Source organism: Panulirus ornatus, chromosome 71, assembly GCF_036320965.1.
Source record: "Panulirus ornatus isolate Po-2019 chromosome 71, ASM3632096v1, whole genome shotgun sequence".
Classification (NCBI taxonomy): domain Eukaryota; kingdom Metazoa; phylum Arthropoda; class Malacostraca; order Decapoda; family Palinuridae; genus Panulirus; species Panulirus ornatus.
Window position 1 is genome coordinate 11,094,354 of NC_092294.1, and position 20,052 is coordinate 11,114,405.

At 43.0% G+C, this 20,052-nt stretch overlaps 1 protein-coding gene and 1 long non-coding RNA gene across 5 annotated transcripts in view; one reads left to right on the forward strand and one right to left on the reverse strand.

Moving 5' to 3' along the window:
* The window catches only part of LOC139748002 (uncharacterized), a 136,010-nt gene that overhangs the window by 90,823 nt on the left and 25,135 nt on the right, over nt 1-20,052 (reverse strand). For 3 of the 4 annotated variants that reach the window (XR_011712504.1, XR_011712503.1, XR_011712502.1), the window contains exon 3: nt 7,411-7,522. This is a non-coding gene — a long non-coding RNA (uncharacterized lncRNA). Of the gene's footprint in view, nt 1-5,139; nt 5,411-7,410; nt 7,523-20,052 lie in introns of those variants that run through there. The other variant, XR_011712505.1, reaches the window with a different exon arrangement.
* The window catches only part of nAChRalpha2 (nicotinic acetylcholine receptor alpha2), a 372,700-nt gene that overhangs the window by 75,745 nt on the left and 276,903 nt on the right, over nt 1-20,052 (forward strand). The gene's annotated exons all lie outside the window — the stretch shown is intronic.

The following is a 20,052-nucleotide window of genomic DNA, read 5'->3' on the forward strand; positions in this document are numbered from 1 at the left end:
TCTGAACAAACATGGCAGGCGAGATAACGTGTCAACAAAGGTATTCGAACTCCAGTACCAATACATCGGCCCTGGACACACATGAGTCACAGAGTATAGAACAACAAGACTACCACACTAACAGTGGCAGACTACTACAATAACCCAAGCAAAATCACATACGTGAAGCGACAACATAAAGCAAGGTGGCTGTGTGAGGTGCGGGAAGGTTGCCTCCCGTAGCAGCGACGCAGCGAGGCCCAAGCAGCAGTACCAGCAACAGTAGCGGCAGAAACTGCACGAGATTCAAGCAGGAACAGCAAGTAACAGTGACACCGTTGGTTGCAACAGAGGCAACTTCAGTGGCAACAGAGAGCAGCAGAGGCTAGGCAGGGGGCTCCCGTATCCCCAGCAACAGTACCACGTCGCCGTCAGCAGCAGCAACACCAGGGGACCCCAATACAGAGAGCATCCTCATCTGAAACACTAGCAACTCCAGCAGCAGCAGCAGTAGCAGCATAAGGTAGGCAGGAGTGTGGGGTCGTCGTGGTTGCTATGGCAACGGTCGTAAGCCGGGCGAGGCAAGACATGCCCGAGAGGGGAAACTTCTGATTCAATTTATCTAAAACCTCCTCTGCAGGCGGCCAAGTTTTATTTCTTGGCGTTAAATATACGTTCACTCGGGATGATAATTGCTTTCCTCTCTCTTATCGTGGAGGTCGCCCTGTGGTGTACACGGAGACTCCCGGTGATGCGAGACGAAGAGGGAGGGGAAGGAGACGACTAGGGAGGGAGAGGAAGGGAGGTAGGGAGGGAGGGAGAGGAAGGGATGTAGGGAGGGAGGGAGGGAGTGAAGGGAGGGAGAGGCAGGGGGTACGGATGGGCCTGGGTACAAAGCAGCTCAGGATGAAAGCGATTGTGGTCGGCGGCTTGAGGTCCCACAGGAAGACGATGCCACAACCTTGATTTACCGAGGAAGATCTGCGGTGTGTGGGTGGCAGGATGATCACTGCACCTCGGTATGGGTGGAAGGCTGATCATTTAGATCTGTATCAGAGGCAGATCACTTACTGTTAACGTTCAGTGCATCTGTTATGTGCAGCAGTACCAACCCACAAATGACTGGTTCTGTAGCCTTGCTGGCGGCATGAACTATTGTTACACTGAGAGAGAGAGAGAGAGAGAGAGAGAGAGAGAGAGAGAAAGAGAGAGAGAGAGAGAGCATATTCTGAGCAGCCAGACTAATCAAAACCTTTCGTATGTCCACAGGTACGTAAGCCAAAGATGAAGACTTGTCAGTGGTCGTCTCGGTAAGTAACACGATACATTTGATAGCTGGAGAACTCTCTCTCTCTCTCTCTCTCTCTCTCTCTCTCTCTCTCTCTCTCTCTCTCTCTCTCTCTCTCTCTCTCTCAGGCAAACTCTACGCCTTACATAGCACTATCTCGTAAGAATTTGTAGGGATATTTTTCTCTTTTTCCCTTTATATCTTTCTTTTCAATTCTTCAGTCAATATCTACGATCACTCTATAAACATATCATATTTCAGTTAGTGTATATACATTAGAGAAAATACATAAACCGTAAATAATTTTCAATTATCAGTGCCATAATGATAAACGAATTATAATAAATTATCCGTCAAAGTTGACGAAAATGGAAATGAAAATTAGCGGTACTGAAAACATTGTCCAAAGTACAACATGTGCCATGAAACATAACTTTGTACATCCCACAAGATGTACAACAATTCACCACATTTTCCAAACCACAACACTGGCCATAAAGCCAGTCATCCCCTCTTCCCCCGACGTACAATGAAATATTCACAACACAGCCCAACACAACGCAACACATCGACGGAATATAAACCCAGACTCCAAATTCGAGTCTAACAGATAATTCTGGCAAACACGTCAAAATGATAGTTAATACAGCGTCCTAATTAAAATAGGTACTCTTGCTGGGAACATAAAAGCTCATATAACTGTAAAATTCCCACAACCAAAAGATTTTGAATAAATTATCATCCCGGACATATCCAATTAGAGAATGAATAGTCGGATGATACTACATGAGCCATTCACTCCTATGGTATATTTGCATATAATCAATTGGTAATATGTAAATGTTATCTTATATGGTCTTGTTTACACGTTCACCTACCCACACTCGTCTGAAAGAATTATATCAGAGTACGTACGTGTATATACAGCATATTTAGAAGTGTTCAGGAGAAGTGTGTTTATATATACCTTAGTTTATGTGGGTTACCAGAGCTGAGAACACTGGTCCCGGGTTAACGTATGTGTTTGTTTCTTTGTTTGTAAAGAAAATGTTCAACACGTTTCCCTGTACGATCTTGTACGTGGCCATAATGATGGTGTTATTACAGGGCAACAATGTTGATTTTACTGGCAACTTTACCGTTAGAGTTATGAAATGTTTTTACTGAAAATGTGACAAATATCAAAAAACAAAGATAGAAAAAATGAAAAACAAAATCACTGTCGATATGCAAATGGTCTGATGTAGTTGTAGAGTCGATAGCAAATTATGAATGAAATATATCAAAAAGTCACGCAATTGACAGGAAATTAATGCAACCTGGACCCTTGAGGCTATACAAAAATACACAAGTGTTGTTCCGTGAGTAAACAAGACATGACAACTGCTCACAGTAATTTTACCGATTATATCAATAAGGTTTACCTTAGGGAGACTGCAACAATGAATCATCTCGTGTCTTTAATCATGACGAGTCTAAGGTTTTAGAAAAGTTATTTGCATATTGTTATCGCATCAGAACAACCCTTCTCTCCTCATCATCCTTGCTGTAACCTCATCATGAGACTTTAACCTGGTGACCTTATCAAATCACAAGCATATTCAGAAAATCTAGAAGAGGAAATACCATATATATATATATATATATATATATATATATAAGGGACAGAGACAAAAACAACCTGAAAATAAAAGATGTCAACCCAGAGGCAAAAAGGCAAGTGAAAACGGTCATAAAATCAAGACAGAAGAGGTCATCACACGTCAACACGAGGCAGAAAGCCAACGGCATCAGTGCACGAGACACTGACGTGTTTGTTGGCAGACGACGCGACGTGCAGGGAGGCACCTGAGGCGGTCAGTAGTGGTCACCTCGACCTCTCTGACGTGCCACCGGCTGCAGGACAAACACACTCATGATGTGCCAGGCGCTGCTCGCCTTTAGTCGGGAGGGTGGCATAGCTACTGCGAGGGACGAAACCCGGCGTGACGGCCAGCAGATGAAGATAATTGTGCGAGAGAAAAGAGGAGGTAAAAAATATGAAGGAAGGGGAATATGGGAGGGAGAGAATATCTGGGAAGAAGAGAAGGTACAGGAAAGAAAATGTGGAAGAGGAGAGCTATTAACGAATAGACAGACGGTAGAGAAAAAAATAAGAGATGAAAGAGAAAGAAAGGAGAAATGAGAACAAACGAGAGAGAGAGAGAGAGAGAGAGAGAGTATTGATTTCTTCTTATCTTTGATAGCGGAACTGATGGACGCATATTTACGCATGATTAGTTCTTATGGAAAATACGTCGGCGAATCACAGAATACCAGAAGCGGCAGCCAAGACTGACCGAGTCACTCATGAGTCAGAGTATGAGTCAGTCATAACTCACACTATAAAGTGAATTACGGCTGAACTATGAGGCACTAAGAGAATTGAGCCCTCCGACCCTCGTCTGCCTATTCCTGCGGATGGATGGGTTGCCCCTGACTAGCATGACGAGCCATATTGGAATCGTACAGTATAGGATTCGTCATTGATGACTCTTGGATCATAAATGTGAATTAGATTATCATGAATCACATAGCATGAAGAGAGTCACTTCTGAACCACAGGGTACAGGAAGATGACATTATGAGCCTATGATACAAAGACCACTGCCAGGCAGTGCTACATCGAGGACCTCATTCCTCACCTGATCCAGCAGATACCAAATTCATCGCATATTCCAAACTGAAAAGGCATCGAGCGGAAAACAATTTCCAGGTCGACCAAGAACTGAGGACGGCTGGGAAAAGTTCCTTCGTGTCTTGATGTTCCTCAGTGACGGAACTGAAAACCTTCAGAAACCATAAGAGAAGTGTACGAAGTGTACTGCTACGAGAGAGAGAGAGAGAGAGAGAGAGAGAGAGAGAGAGAGAGAGAGAGAGAGAGAGAGAGAGAACGATGACCAGGCTGCTGCTTGACTTCCATATAAAGACATCTTTATTCTGAGCCTCGACGACACATCCAGCCAAACCTCCCTGACGCAGCATCTTACGTCAGCCATCGTAACACTGCCATGAACAAGATGTCGCTCTAGATTTTAAAAGGTCACAGAGAGCGTCGCACCTCCAGGCCGACCAAAGACAAGCATCAGACAAGGAAGACTCGGGTTGTCAAGATCCAGGAGTGAGCGGCTAGGTGGGAGCGTGAGTGGACCCAGCAGTGGGCCTCAGCCGCCGGACGGAAGGATGTGTCAACGGAGGATAAAGAGATAGCAATTCAAATCGTGTCATGACCTGGCCAAAGCCATTCCATGACTTAACCGATGTAGGTTCATGTCCTGGACGAGTTTTTCTCATGACCCTACCAAGGTCATATTATCACCTACCCAGGTGTTCTTCCACTCAACTAAACCTTAAGAACCTGAGATATTATACGAACCTTATAAGACTTTCTTCAAACAAAAGAGCTGTGCCTCAGGAATAAGATTTCCAGTTCTCAATCTTCTGATGACACTTCTAGGTCTTCCAGTTTCCAATCTTCCTCTAATTACGCCACTGGGACTTCCCGTTCTCGCGGCGAATACGAGGGTGTCCAACTAACACAGAATGACTTGGATGTTATACGTCATGAGAGAGTTTGGTCATCAAGGTAACGGGAAAGACGAGATGATAATCTTTCAGGGGAAAGACACGTTCGTGAAGCTAACCTTCTTATGGAAGGTTGGGTTGATAATCTGGTAGCAGGAGCCCAGTGTATATAGGAATGGCATGGCTGGAGATAATGCCCTTCCTAGGAACACAGTACAACAAGCCCCAAAGGATGATCATACCCTACAACGCCATTACTATGATAAGTACCTTCATACATACTCAGGAATAGAGTGAGTAATGTCTCTGTTCATTATTGTTCGAAAATTGGAAAAACAAAATTATGAATAATTCATCAATCCAGTATAGTCAGTGACGACTTAGAAATGAATATAACTGTAGTGATTATATCTACAGGCGAGGATGATTTCCACAAAACAGACTTTAGATTGAGCACAAACAGAGAGAGACTTATATCCCATGGTTGAGAGGCGCAGGACGCCACACGATGGTGCCGGAGGTCATGATTCCAGCGGCGACATATTGCAGCCACCTCCGGTGTCCAACGGGCAGCCAGCCCTGAAATTCGATAGAATGAGAGGAAAAGAATGTTATAAAGGGTGTGGCTTTATGAGCAGGAGAGACAGCTATATGGTTGTCAGGATGGCCAAGAGGAAGTAAGCTAAAGCTGCAGTCGTTACTGGTGATCTTCAACATGAAGCGTAGAGATATAACAACGGCAGAAGAAAGACCAACACATATCCTCTCATGCAACAGTCCTAAGCTACATTGGACGTTTGAATCAGAGCCGTAACATCGAGGCAAGGACTGGCTCTGAGGATCGGGTCTGTGCAAGAAAGCCAGTTTGAGCTCGAGCGCAGGACTGCGCGGAGTGGGAGGGAGAGGTGGCCGGGGTCGCACCCGTCGTGATCGTCTTCGGAGGAGGCGGCGTCGACCTGCCTTACGCTACCCCAGCGGAACTAGGAGACCTCCACCCCCGACCCCACCGTACAACCCACCGGAAACATAATACTTCAAGACGAAAAAAAATCCAGAGAAATGCTGAGTTAGGAGGTTCTCACCCCCAGGCCGAAAGCCCAGATAGTCTACCCCTTGTGATATTGATAACAATAACAGGAAATAGAACTTTAATAATAATATCAAAATTATCATTATTATCATTAATATTATCATTATTATTACGATAAAAATGATAGTAGTAATGATAATAATGACAAAGAATGACAGTCATAATGATGATGATGTAGCTATGATGATAATGATATAACAACAACAATAATGAAAACTCCACCGGTCATTTGTGTTGAATTATATAAAACATAACATTTCATTTGTGTTGTAGTCAAGTATATAAAACGTAACATTTCGTCTTGAAATATAGATCTGAGATGTCACCAGAGCTGCTGAGGTAAGAGACAATGCTTTGAGTGTTGAGAGAACCACGTCAAATCCATGACCGGGAGGGACATTCACGGTTTACCAGGATGAAGTTGTAGAGAATAACTGTGCCTCGCAAAGGACGCCCACAGCAGTGTGCGTAAGGCAAGTCAAAGACAACTTAAGTTGCTTTGAACTTTGTGTAAAGTACAGAACACACACTTAAGAACATTTAACTTGTTGCACTGTGCAGAGTACAACCCTGGCAGTATTTTGCTCACGTGTTTGAAGAAGCTTCTCTGAGGAGCATATGTTATGAGCCGAGACCAAAGGCTACGTCTCCCAACGCGAAAAATGTTTGTGAAATTGTATTACACAGGAAAGTCGGGTCCTTGAGATGGATAAGTGATATTTTTCGTATTTCACAAAGTTTAACTTTAATACATATTAGATGCTATTCATTTGTTCACGTTTAAGAATTATTTATGAAGAAGGTTAAGATGCTTACTGAAGAGATATCGTGGGATTCGTATATTTCATAGCTTTAGCCACTGTGGCACGCAACTTGATCAAATACGTTCATTAGCTCGTGGCTAATTATAGTGGTTCTTAATCCCTCTCTCTCTCTCTCTCTCTCCGGTTCAGTGGCCAGCTTCAGTGAGTTCCTTGATCAGTAGCCGGGACAAATATATCAATATATTTTCACCCTTTCCTCATCAGTAATGTGCTCCCTGCGTCCAGTCATCTGTTTCACTTGGAATTACATTTTCCTGCGTTCCCTTTGATCAATGATGTATTACCGTTGTAACATATAATATCCTCTCCCCGAATATCCATTTCCCAGTCATTATTACATGTATAATTTATGTCACAAATTATAGGAATAATACACACTCCCCTTGAATTATTCACATTCCCTAACTTACGATCGTATATATACTGTGCAATCTCCCTGCAGCCTATATTTGAATAATGTCCAATGTATGAGCAACCCACACACAAACAACACTGACCCAAATAATCAGTAAAATGCGACTGACCAAAGCAGTGTAACCCTGGGGGTCGTACGGTTTTTCTGTCTCGTACAGGCAGCTACAAGATGGCAACTACTGATAAACAGAATACATTCATATTTGTGTACGTGTTGGTTCTGTAACAGCAACAGATAAACAGTAACTTACCGTGAACATGGTTGCAACTCCAGTGCCACAGTGACCACATATACCTTGAGTTCTTCATTAGTGAACGTCTCTGATGGCACTATTGACCTCCTCTCAGCTCCTCAATTCGCACCTACAAAGATAAACCACAAAATACATTGTCGGTAAACCACAGAAAACATCTGAATGTAACACTTACAGTTTTGGATAATAATCTATTATAATAACGTCACAAAAACTTTTCCCAATTCTGAACCGACCATGAAAGTAGCGCAGTGATGTTTTACAATTTAGACACGCGTCCGTCACCTGAGACAATTACGTAGACAACATTTGATTATGTTTATTTCTTATAATTCATTACTCAAGAAGAGTCTGCTCTGCTCATCGACAAATTCAACTAGTATTAAAAGTTGATATATCTGGCTGGCGCATGAGACACCACAGAACGTCTCTTTTCCTACGTACACAATGAAGGGATTGTACTTACGCTATCACATCATATTGACGTTGATCTCTATCATGGCTTAACTTACCAGAATGGTCTAGATGTACTGTGAAAGTTATCTTTCTTTCCTTAATCCTTCATGACATCATGATAAGTCTGTCGACTTAAAAACTTAAGAATATCTTGAATATCTCGAATGACTAATGCATGTCTTTGTATATTCATGCTCGCGGTGGATTTTCCAGTTGAAATGATTTTCAGATTCACAAAATATTGTCATATGTCAACAAACCTCAGCAACACCAAGTCACAGATGATTGGTTAGTTGTTTGGGCTTTAGACCTATCAACTACTAGTCATTAAGGCGCCGTCAACGTTAACTTCATCCACCAATGAAAGATCTTGGACACTTTCTTCAGGTGTTAAAGATAACTGTCAGATCACATACACTCTCACTATGTACGTGAACCATGTGAAGCGAGGTGGCATGTACCCTGCATCATCATTTCACAGTGACCAATCACAGGCTGGGCCTTGCGGACAAACCATCCACAGTCGCCAGTCAGTATTTGAAACAAGCAGTACCAACTCAAGCTCTGACATAGTAACAAATGAGCAAAACAAATACTATAACAAAACTAACATGAGAACTTGTTTACTACTGTCGTGCTATTACAAATCAACTCCAATAAAACAAATTATGGAGGTCTGACCACAATCATCACAAATACTCCATTGAATAAACAAGCGAACTTGGGTGATAAGAGTGATAAACACCTCGTTAACTACTGTCCTGTTGTTACATTTGTCCAAAACATTGTAGAGATCTATTTACGAATGTGACTGCGGACCCATTTCTATAAAGTTCCTTGTCATACAACCGAACTCCCTATATCCGTATACAATGATGGGAGTGTGTATCATCATACTCTATGGGGTAGTGTATCGAGGGAATTCATAGTAAACAAGTCATATAGACTGAGGAGTAGACGTGAACAGATCAAGGATCCGACTGTGGTTTACATCGCTATTGTGATCAGATTAAGGATCCGACTGTGGTTTACATCTCTGCTTTAATATTGTAATCTTAAAGGGGCGAGGCCACTCTAGTGAATGTGTGATTCAGATTTTATCAATTTTATGTTGTAATGTGTATACGTACAGCCTTGACCTGACTCTGGTTGTCAGCTGGCCTACTATGTTTCGTGAGGTTCGCGTCGCTCAGGTTCTTGTGGAAGCTAAGCATTATCTTAGTCCCGGTTTGAGAATGAGTCAGGTACATCGCATCTCTTTCATTTCGGTTTACTTTTCTTTGTCTGTCTGTCTGTCTTTCGTCAGTGAAAAAAAGAAAGTCATCACAGACGTAGCGCACCTCACACAATCTCGCAATGTAAATGTTTGTTCTCTTAGGGTGAAGTGGATAGTAATGATGAGACGATACCCACATTCGTTACATTTTCAGTAGACCTTCCTGGTGCAGTGGTGTTGAGGGATCTTAACTGATACACTGATGATGACTAGTGTCAGCTGGTCCAGTGGTGGTGATATACATATTAGTAGCAGTAGCACCAACGACTGCAGCTGTGTGGCAAACATTAGCTCTGATGATGGTGAGGACGAAGGTGTTGAGGTAAAGACATGAGATGTATCACAGGAACCACATAACTCAGGCGTGACTCTCGACCCTAACTTTACTATTTCCTTGCTCTCCATCCCCGAGGGTGATACAAGCACCAACGTGATGATAAGGGCAGGAGTCAAGATCAGTCATGGTGGAGACGGTGGTTGAGGGAGGTAACAATAACAACAGCAGTGGTGATGGTGGATGTGGTGTTGTAAATGATGGTGGGTTGTGGTGGATATGGTGATAGAAATGGTGAGTGAGATAACACGACGTAGCCGTGGTGATGGTGGAGATCTTAGAGGTGGTGATAATGGTGGTAGAAGTACTATTTACAAATAAATGCCAGCCAGTTCACTTGTTGGTGATGGTGATAAATGGTCAAGATATAAATCACCTGCTGGAGGACACTAATGCTATCCTAAATTCTTATTCTATACCGACGAAGACGAGCTTCTAAACCAGAAGGTTCTTCCCTACCCACCACCTCTTACGACTGATCAGCCGGGACCGCCATGTGATATGGAAAGAATATAACAAGGAAATTACATGAGAAAAAAATCAAAGGAACATACATTCCAACACGATCACAACTACCAGATAATCTAGTGGAAAAGCACCTAAACATCTGCTCTCAGAGTGAAAATGACGTTGTAATACGTGCTTATTATTCTGTAACTCTTGAGCAAGCTTATTCACTGATCCCACAGTTGAAGCCCTTATCTGTCTTTGTGCTGAATGTACTGACAGTCATTACTTTCAACTTAGATAATCTTAGTGTATTGTAAAGTTCTATGATTCTATCACTGAAGAAACCTCTGCCTATGTTTATGCTACACCTCGTTCCCTTTAACTTCATACCGCTATTTCTGGTTAGCGTATTTATATCTTAGCGAAGAAATTATCATGGTGTTGGTGGGCAGCGCCAGTGGCGAGGGCGGCGGTACTGGCGAGGGTAGCACCAACGATGGCGGAGGTGAGGGCAGCACAAACTGTGGTGGTGGTGATGATGATGAGGGGGCAGCACCAGCGGTGTTGGTGGTGGTGAGGGAAGCACCAGTGGTGGTGGTCGCCATAGCAACCCTGAGCCAGCAGTGTGGCATGGCAGCACCAACATCCTGCAGCAGACGCCGCCAATAATGATCCCTGCCGCTGGCCTCCCACACCTCCTGTCCAGCCGGCGCACAAGTTCATCCCAGGCCGCCCCAGGTCATCTTCCATCACTACAGATCTTCACACACCAACCTGGGTAATTACATGCCACTTGTCCACTCTGTCCTCTGAGGGCATGTTGTCAGGTGAGAGCTTGTTGTGTCCCTCTAATGTCTCCTAGGGTTACTCCAGGTCATCCTAAACCATAACATAACAGGAGATTCATTCTGTGCTGACTTAACTCAGTTCATCATATCACTCGAGGTCCAACAATATTTCCTGACTGTGTCTGAGCAGTAGCGATAATCCCCCGTCATTACTGATCCTATCGAGCCGTCCTCGATGAACCTGGGTAATATGTGAGCCACTTTCACTCCACCACAGCCTTAGGACCACATATTGTGGTGACAGTCGTCATCCACGCCCGTGTTAGTCCACATAAACCAGTTTAGGTCGATGGGGTTCACCGTAAATCAACTTGTGGTAAACGGTTCATGGTATATTATCTGAGGATAAAGCAGTAAGCCTTGACCTCTGACCCCTAACCTAACACATTCTCGGCTCACTCTGGGCTCAGTCTGAGCCATCTTACATTGTTCTACATACTTCTGGGAGAATCTACGTTAATTTAGGTAAACATATGTCATCTAATACCAGCCGGATTCAACCAGGCTTAAACATGCCATTATGTCGGGGATGAAAGCAACACACATAACCCTATATACGCACAATTCTCTCTCTCTCTCTCTCTCTCTCTCTCTCTCTCTCTCTCTCTCTCTCTCTCTCTCTCTCTCTCATGCGGTGAGAGCTACGCTAGCACTCTCTCATGGTAATGTCTCGTCGCAGGTACGCATGAAGGTACTAGAAAGCGTTTCCATCTTTAGTGTCCACACTATCCTAACCCGGTTAGCTTACCGAAGATGATCGAACGTTAATATAATCCTTCACCGTACGAACATGCGTCTGACTACCAACCTTACCCTGACAGGAAGAGTGATCACCTTACAAGATCTCGAGCACAATAAAGATACACCTTCGCTCATGAGTTCATCTTCTGCATTACTGCAGTTGGTAACAGCTCGTGCCATATAATATATTCATAACTAAGAGAATAATTGATCATTATTTATGTATAACAAACTGTTATGTTGTTTGCCAACAAAATTGAATTAAAAAGGTCTATTACCGCCGGCGCAACACCTCATCCCAAGGTTTTAGAGAGGCAGGAAATATATTGAAAGCAATAAAAAGTAAATGTTCTACTGTGAGACAGCACAGGAAAACCTGGTGTGACTGATGCACTTTACATAATGATTATAATTTCCATATGTACCTCTTAACGCACTAAATATTTAATGAATCATATACACATCTTAAACTAATGATGACGCACACTCACCTGCTTGTTGTAAAGCAGATGATATGTGACGGATGTTGTCAGTGATGTGATCATAACTTCATGAGAAGGCTGACGAAGTCATTGGTGTACCCTGTGTCCTGGGGTGTAGCCAACCCGGTATGGTAGTGGGGTGACCAGCCTGGTGTGCTAGTGGTGTAATCAGCTTAATGCGAGGAGTTGGGTGGAGGGAAGGAGGGAGGGATGGAGGGTGTTGCTAGCCTGGTGTTGTATTGGCGGGGAAGTTGGGGCGTGAGGTACGATGCTACACACAGAAAGAGCAGCGTCTCTGTCATCAGGAGAGCCTCCCACCCACAGACTACACTACACTCGTCACCACCTCCCCTGGGAACTCCTCACACTACACTCGTCACCACCTCCCCTGGGAACTCCTCACACTACACTCGTCACCACCTCCCCTGGGAACTCCTCACACTACACGCAACTTTAGCCAACTCCCACGGGAGGCAAGTTAATACCTCACCTCAAAGTTACTCTTCCCATTTTTGTTTCTGTTGTGTTCCATAGCGGTACAATCACCTTAAAAATTTCCCATTGTGTGTTTACTTTCTCCTTGTTCTTCCATTTCATGTTTTTATATCTTCAGTAATTACCAACTTTAACAGTTTTCGGTAATTCGAATTTTTCTCTTCCAGTGTAAGGAAGTTTTCTTTGTAGTTTATTTTTTTTCCGAATCAATTTCCTTTTCTTTAGGCTGTGGACCGGACCCATCAAGCGGGCCTTTGATGGGGTCTGTGTGACGGTGGTCCTCGGCGCTGCCGGAACTAACACCATCTCCTGCGTCGGCAGGGAATATATCTTTAATCTTAACGTTATGGACGCCCTTAGCACAGCCAGCAAAGTGTCTCTACACACATTCCCATTTTCTCTTACCCATTAAACAATACTTGAGTAAGTGTTGAACAGTCATGACGTACTTGTAATGCTTTACAATCGTTGTACAACGATACAAACCCTTACGAGAACACCTGAGATCACGAGCAGCCACACTAACCGTCTTACTAACCTGGCATCATCAACTCCTCCTCCTCAATGCTTTACTCAGTTTACTCATGTGGTCCGCTTAATCGCTCGTCCATCACCTCTCTCTCTCTCTCTCTCTCTCTCTCTCTCTCTCTCTCTCTCTCTCTCTCTCTCTCTCTCTCATCCCTCGAAAGCCCTCTACCAACCCTTCAGCCAGGCACATCAGGCTCAGCTCTTTTCATCGTTGTCTTTCATCGCTGTGGTCCTGGTGGGTTACAGGAGGGAGGAAGGGAGGGAGGGGGGTCAAGCTTCAATCTAGTTTTGGCTCTCCTCCCTCCCTCCTTCCCTCCCTAAGTCCTCCATTATCCCTCCTTCACTGTAACTCGGCTTCCCGATCCCCTTCCCACTGTCATTCCACTCTGCCATACTTCACACCTCCCCTCCTCCCATAATCCCAGCGCCTCTCCCTGCAGGAGCCGGCCCACAGCACTACCCTGGGAGGCCCATATTTCATGGCTGGTTGTCATTTTCAGGATTACTGCGATGGTTCCTCGCCATGTTAAGGAAGACAGAGTTTCCTTCGGTGACCAACCGCTATACATACATGTCTCATCCACTATATCAGTTGATATATTCAACCGTTGTTGTGGTTTATCCATGACTATCCACACATGTGCTTCTGTGATTACCTCCAACCCTTCTCGCTGCATTTTCAATTGTTATTTAATGGGTCAATATATCAGACTATTTCCCTGTTTCTCTGTCTGTTTGTATACCTAACTACGATGCTTCATGCTCCTCTTCTACCGCTCTCTCTCTCTCTCTCTCTCTCTCTCTCTCTCTCTCTCTCTCTCTCTCTCTCTCTCTCTCTCTCTTTCTCTTTAATCATCCGTCTATTCAGCCACAAAGAGGCAGAACCTCACTACTAAAACGACACAGTAGAGCCCTGACCTTTTGGCAGTCTCTCAGAGGTCGCCTCACCTGCCTTCATTAACAACAGTTGCTGGACGTCTCCTTCTTCCTTAGCAACTCCTCCTGTCATCCACTGCCATATGGTTCCCTTAGCCACACACCACTGAGGCTGTGTTCTCAGCCCTACACCACAGCGGCTGTGTTCTCAGCCCTTAGCACCTCTAGCTGTGACCTTCGACCCTCAGCACCTTCAGTTGTGATCACCCTCATCCCTCGTAACGTGGCCAAGCTCATGATTATAAAGACGGACCGAGTCTACTGCAGTGACAAATTTTACTTGGTGTTGCAGGCGCCTGGGCCTGTCACCTTTACTGCTCTTTACTGGCTCTCGTGGGAGGGGGCTGTTGTGGCTATGATGGTCCGTGTGTGTGTGTGTGTGTGTGTGTGTGTGTGTGTGTTCTTGTGACTATATCAAAACTGATAATAAAAAGATAGTAGAAATAATAATAATAACAATGATAATATTAACAATGATGATAGTAACAATTATAAAATGATGAAAATAACAGCTATCACAACTACTGCTAACAATGATAATGATACTACTATTACCACTGAAAATCATGACGATAATAATAATAATAATAATAATAATAATGATAATACTAGTAATAAATGATTTATTGAAGCAACTGCAGCCAAAGGCTGAAAGTGTACAGCGAAGACCCAGCTGTAGAGAACGGGTTATGAAAAAAGTAATTTGGGTTAAACAAAGCCATTCCACAGGCAGCATTGTGATTACTGATGATGACCAGCCACACTAAATGGGATGGGAATGTTCTTGGAGTGGTCTACATGCGCCAGGATGGGCACGAGGCTATTGCGGTGGCGAACTGCAATTTGGGGACGAGGATCTCTGGTGGCAGGAGATGATGGGGCATGAGTGGTGCAGTAGCTTCACTCTGAATTGTTGGACGAAGTCTCATTGTGTGTGTACATAATTGCCTATTCGTACTGTGTGGCGAGGAAGTTTTATACTCATGGGGTCAACTCGTGTGTGTGTGTGTGTGTGTGTGTGTGTGTGTGTGTGGGTGGGGGGAGGTTGTGTTCATGTTTCCACGTCCGTGGGTGTATACATTTGTCTGTGTGCGCATGCGCGAGTCAGCCAGAGTACACAAACACCCGCAAAGTACACACACACAGACCCACAGATGACAATCATCATGTTGTCAGCAGTATTCTTGAGTTGAGGTCACATTATACAAGTTACACACACCCTGCCTACGTACCTGGTCCACCTCTCCTACACACACACACACACACACACACACACACTCGTGTCACTGCGAGAAAGAAAACATCTGACCACCATGACGTATGACACTGTATGGTCCAGCAGATATGACTCGTGCATGGGGAACACTCCATCATTCATGACCCTCTGCATAAATTACCAGCACGTAGGGTAACGCTCTCCCGGTGACGTCAGATGGTTTAATCTGCAATGTAACGAGCTAACTGATGGTTACCAACTACGATTCAGGAATAAGTTGGTGACAAGGAGGAGCAGTGTTACAGCAGCTGGCCACAGTACAGCACCAACGTCAGTGTTGCCAGTTTGTCGGAAGTAATTACAGTCCACCACCGAATGTACAGTAAAATTATTCACAGCTTAACGACTCCATATTGAAAAATTTGACTATTACGATTAATCATTTGAATATGACGGTACGACTCCAGAGCACAACATCACGACCCTTGAGCAAGACAGTACGAGCTTTGGGTTTGATGACCTGACTGGCATGACCTTTAAGGATAAAGTCAAAAGCAAGAGGGTCATACTCAAAGGTCGTAACATCATTGCTCAAGGGTTATATCGTCCTACACGAGGGGTTATTTACTCTCCTGATCGTGACCCAGGCAAGTCTTTCGTTTGCTTACATTTTGCCACACCAATAACTACCTCACAACATCACCAGCCTTCACAGGCAGTGTGTGGGTTGGGGGGCAGTGATGTCACACTAGTCGTCAGTACCTCACTTGTGCTCACTCGCACAAACCATCGTACTCACATAAACCACCATGACAATCATCTATCATCACATCACATCCCCTACAGAATAAATGACAAATAGTGATAAGATAAAAATCTGAGAAACTGAACGCTCGGTTTAGTTGTACAGCAGTTATTGCGAGTCAAGTTAATGTGTGGCGTGGAGAGCATGACCCTACGCTCATGCTCCGACAACCAGTGTCGTCCAGCGGAGCATAACTATGCCACATGTCAGTATTCCTGAGCATGAAAGGCCTTAGTTACCCGGCGAGGCCCTGAGGAAAGTGGCTTAGTTGTGGTGTTTTATGTTGGCGCTATGAGCGCCACTGTATGCATTCTGATGTTATGACTAGAGCCATAGTACCGACCGGAATGGTCGGCAACAGACTTACTGATATTACTTGTGAGCCGCTCGTCTGGCCGGGGAATGAGAAACATGGGATTCACTGCCATGATTAGAATCAATGGACTGAACGAACCCGCTGAAGTTAGAATGATAATTACCACAGACTCTGTAATCACATGGGTGGATGAAATGCCAGGAAAACAGATGTTTAGAATGTCTAAACTAATAAAAGATATATAAGCAGAATAACTAAATGAAAACCACCAAACTAGAACAAGAGATGTTGTGACTGGTGCAACTGGAAGGAATCCCAGAGAGAATGAAAATATCTGTGGAACTGAAAATGAGAACAACGAAAGTGGAATAACAGAACCATAAATCTTGGAAGACAAGGACCATTGCAGTGACTGAAATCACTTGAATGACCAATAAAGAAGCGATACAGAGGAGAAAATGTCATATATTCTGAAAGGCAATCCATCACAAACCTCAGGACTACATCACCAGAATGGCTGGTGAACATCAGTCAGACCTTCAGTTCATCCTGTCGTCTGCTGACTTAACGTTAGTGCTACCCTTCAGCTCATGTCGTCTCCCGCTGGTCGGTCGGCGTGACCCTTCAGTAACCCCAGCCAGTACGATGCACAGTGTCTGAATTGATTCATTTTATGACTCGACACAAAGATTCCAGCCTACATTAATGTAGGAAACTCTCCAAGTTAACCTGCAAGATCCCGCTCATTTCTGAGTTGATAAACGGGAATGATTTTTTGTTTCTCTTCTACTTGCTGCATATATATCTCACCTAAACTCTCTTTATGATTCTAAGATCAGTAACAGTAGAGGATCCTAGTCCCCTAGTTATATCAAACATTCTTCTATCATAAACAATGTCATATCTTTTGATCCGTAAATACTGCGACCAAATCATGAAAGCCTCCTTGAATTCTACATTTGTTAACTGACTGACACAAAATATTTGCTATTCAATATTAATTGAACATCTTATTATGAGAGTATGAGTGAAAAACACCATTCAGGGTCTACTGGCACAAACGAGGCAGCCCCTGTTTACAATCCAGCCAATAGTAGTCATGTATTTATCTATCCAACATTTACAACTTCATAAGACGTTACCGATTGTGACCTGGCTTGGCTCTATGCTTAGCCTCACAAACTGTAATACAATGACCGATGAACCACCAGACTGTGTTGACTGAACTGATGTCTTGTTCACGTTGGTAGTTGAAAATACAAGCAAGAATTTCTAGCAATCATACCGATTTCATTTTTTTCCCCGAGTGTGAACCAGATGCTAATTCATTATCCTTGTGTTAAGCATAAGAACCGGAAATACGCCATGTCTGCCGATGAGACACACAACCTTAAGTAGTTTCCTTTCGAAAATCAGGATTATTAGCCAGTCTAAAAATCAAAAAAAACAAAAATAATCCGTGTCGACAACCGTAAAAATGTATGATAATCATCAACATATGGAAGCAACACTTCATTATTATTCGAAATTTAATCTCTGGTCTCCGTTTTCAGGTGAGTATTGAATGAATGTAAATGGAATTCTCATTCTAACACATCAACAGTAATTATGCTGCAGGAAAATAATCGAGAGGGATCGTTTTTTTTTTTTTCACCCAGAGATGAAATTAAATTAGTCGAACCAGATCCCTTTGAACAGACACACAACACTGAATTATTGAAAAACTGGCAGAAAAAGTAAGCGATTTTTGCTTGATTGTATAACATGACAGTGCATATTGTGGCCAGATGATTATTACATTAGTTAGAACGTTAGGCCCATGATAACAACTGAACATAATTGAGATATATACATACTTCCATTAAAATCTCATCCAAACCACCTCTCATACTAGCACAATGTCCCACTCTTATGGATATCAACACACAATATCGTGGCCTCATGATTGGAGCGGGAGCCCTGTAAAGGTGGTCTGGGAATATACAACCAAAATTACAGCAGCCGATAATTATGTAAGCATACAGAAGACCTACAGCATTATGTATATCATTCAATGAACCAATGAAAAGGAATCCTATTCGACAGATGGAAGTTACTTAGTCATTATCATTATTCGTGATGCTTGAAGATCAGTGAACGAGCCAGACGTATGTTCCCTCACACAGCAAAAAACAAACCTGCCACACATCACTGAAGTCACATGACACCCATTACGTAAAAATATATGCCACCCACAACAGACGACCCATCCTGCCCATTACACAAAACATATGCCACCCACTACAGCAGAAATATGTCATCGTTACATAAAAACTAATCCTTCCATCACATGAAACCGTAACGTGATCCATTCATCGGAGGCCAGTCACTCGTGCTTTGTAACGAAGGTAATCAGTACGTGGACTGCACACTGGACTCCATAGTCACTTTAATGACAGAGGTTTTCAACAACCACACTCAAGATGCGAATGTTTTCCATTTCATAATGATACACAGGATTTAATCATGTCATAATGATACGAAGGTTGTCACCACAATATGGACCTAAACATGGCTTGACGCCGCCAGTTGGACACATATGACCAGTGTGTCAGAGTGGTAATACATATATAACACACAGTATACTACGTATGATACATATATAACACACAGTATACGAAGTATGATATATATAAAACACACAGTATACGACGCATGATACATACACAACACAGAGTATACGACGTATGATACATATACAACACACAGTATACGGCGTATGATACATGGTGGGGGAGGTACACAGTATCATACTTCAACACGGGCCGCAACACAATAAAAGTAAGCAAAACGAAAAAACAATAAAACCTGCACCATACAAACACAACACATGACAAAGAATGAATAGTATAGATACGCCTCCCCCATCCCCCACCTTCCACAAACACAAAAGAAAAAATAGAACAACATTTTGAAATACATTTATATCACAATGAACATGAAATAACAAAAAAGTACAACAAACATAACAAAAAGAACATCCCTAACGACAGTGATACAGAACCAGTTATAAGAACAAACGTAACAGAATATTAACGTAGACATGATATATCACAAGTGACCAACGAAACATAACGAAGATATAATGAACGACGTAAACATAAGGAAGCAAACACAAGCATAACACACACACAACAGATGTAATAAGGACAACATACACAAAACATTAAAATCACAAAATTAAAGATATCAATATAACCCAAATTAACATCATAAATATTGTGAACATTTCTATAACACTATTTCCTCAAACATAAACATTTCAAGCACAGAATAAATATAAATAGATCACAAGCACAACACTAATAAGAAAAGAAGTGTTGGCCTCTTACTAGTAGTAATGACTCACCATAATTACAAGCAACACAAAGTGGACATGAAAGCTGTACAACACAAAATAAATATGAAATTCCCAACTCGTGAAGATCAGCTTAATAACCCAGACCAAACTAACACGAGGGTCCGTACGTCATGCACCGAACACGAGCCTCACATTTCAGGCACGGACCGTCAGAAAGATCAACACACAGCACAATAAACCAACTAGGAAAACATGAACAAAGAAAACGGTAGCCAGGACAGGTTTATTTACTGGGTACATTAGGCACACCATCATGACTTAATGAACACATTACTTACCACAAACATGGCGACAAACACCACAGCCGAGACACATGTTGCCCAACAGACAAATTGTCCCCAATAACCAAGGACGCG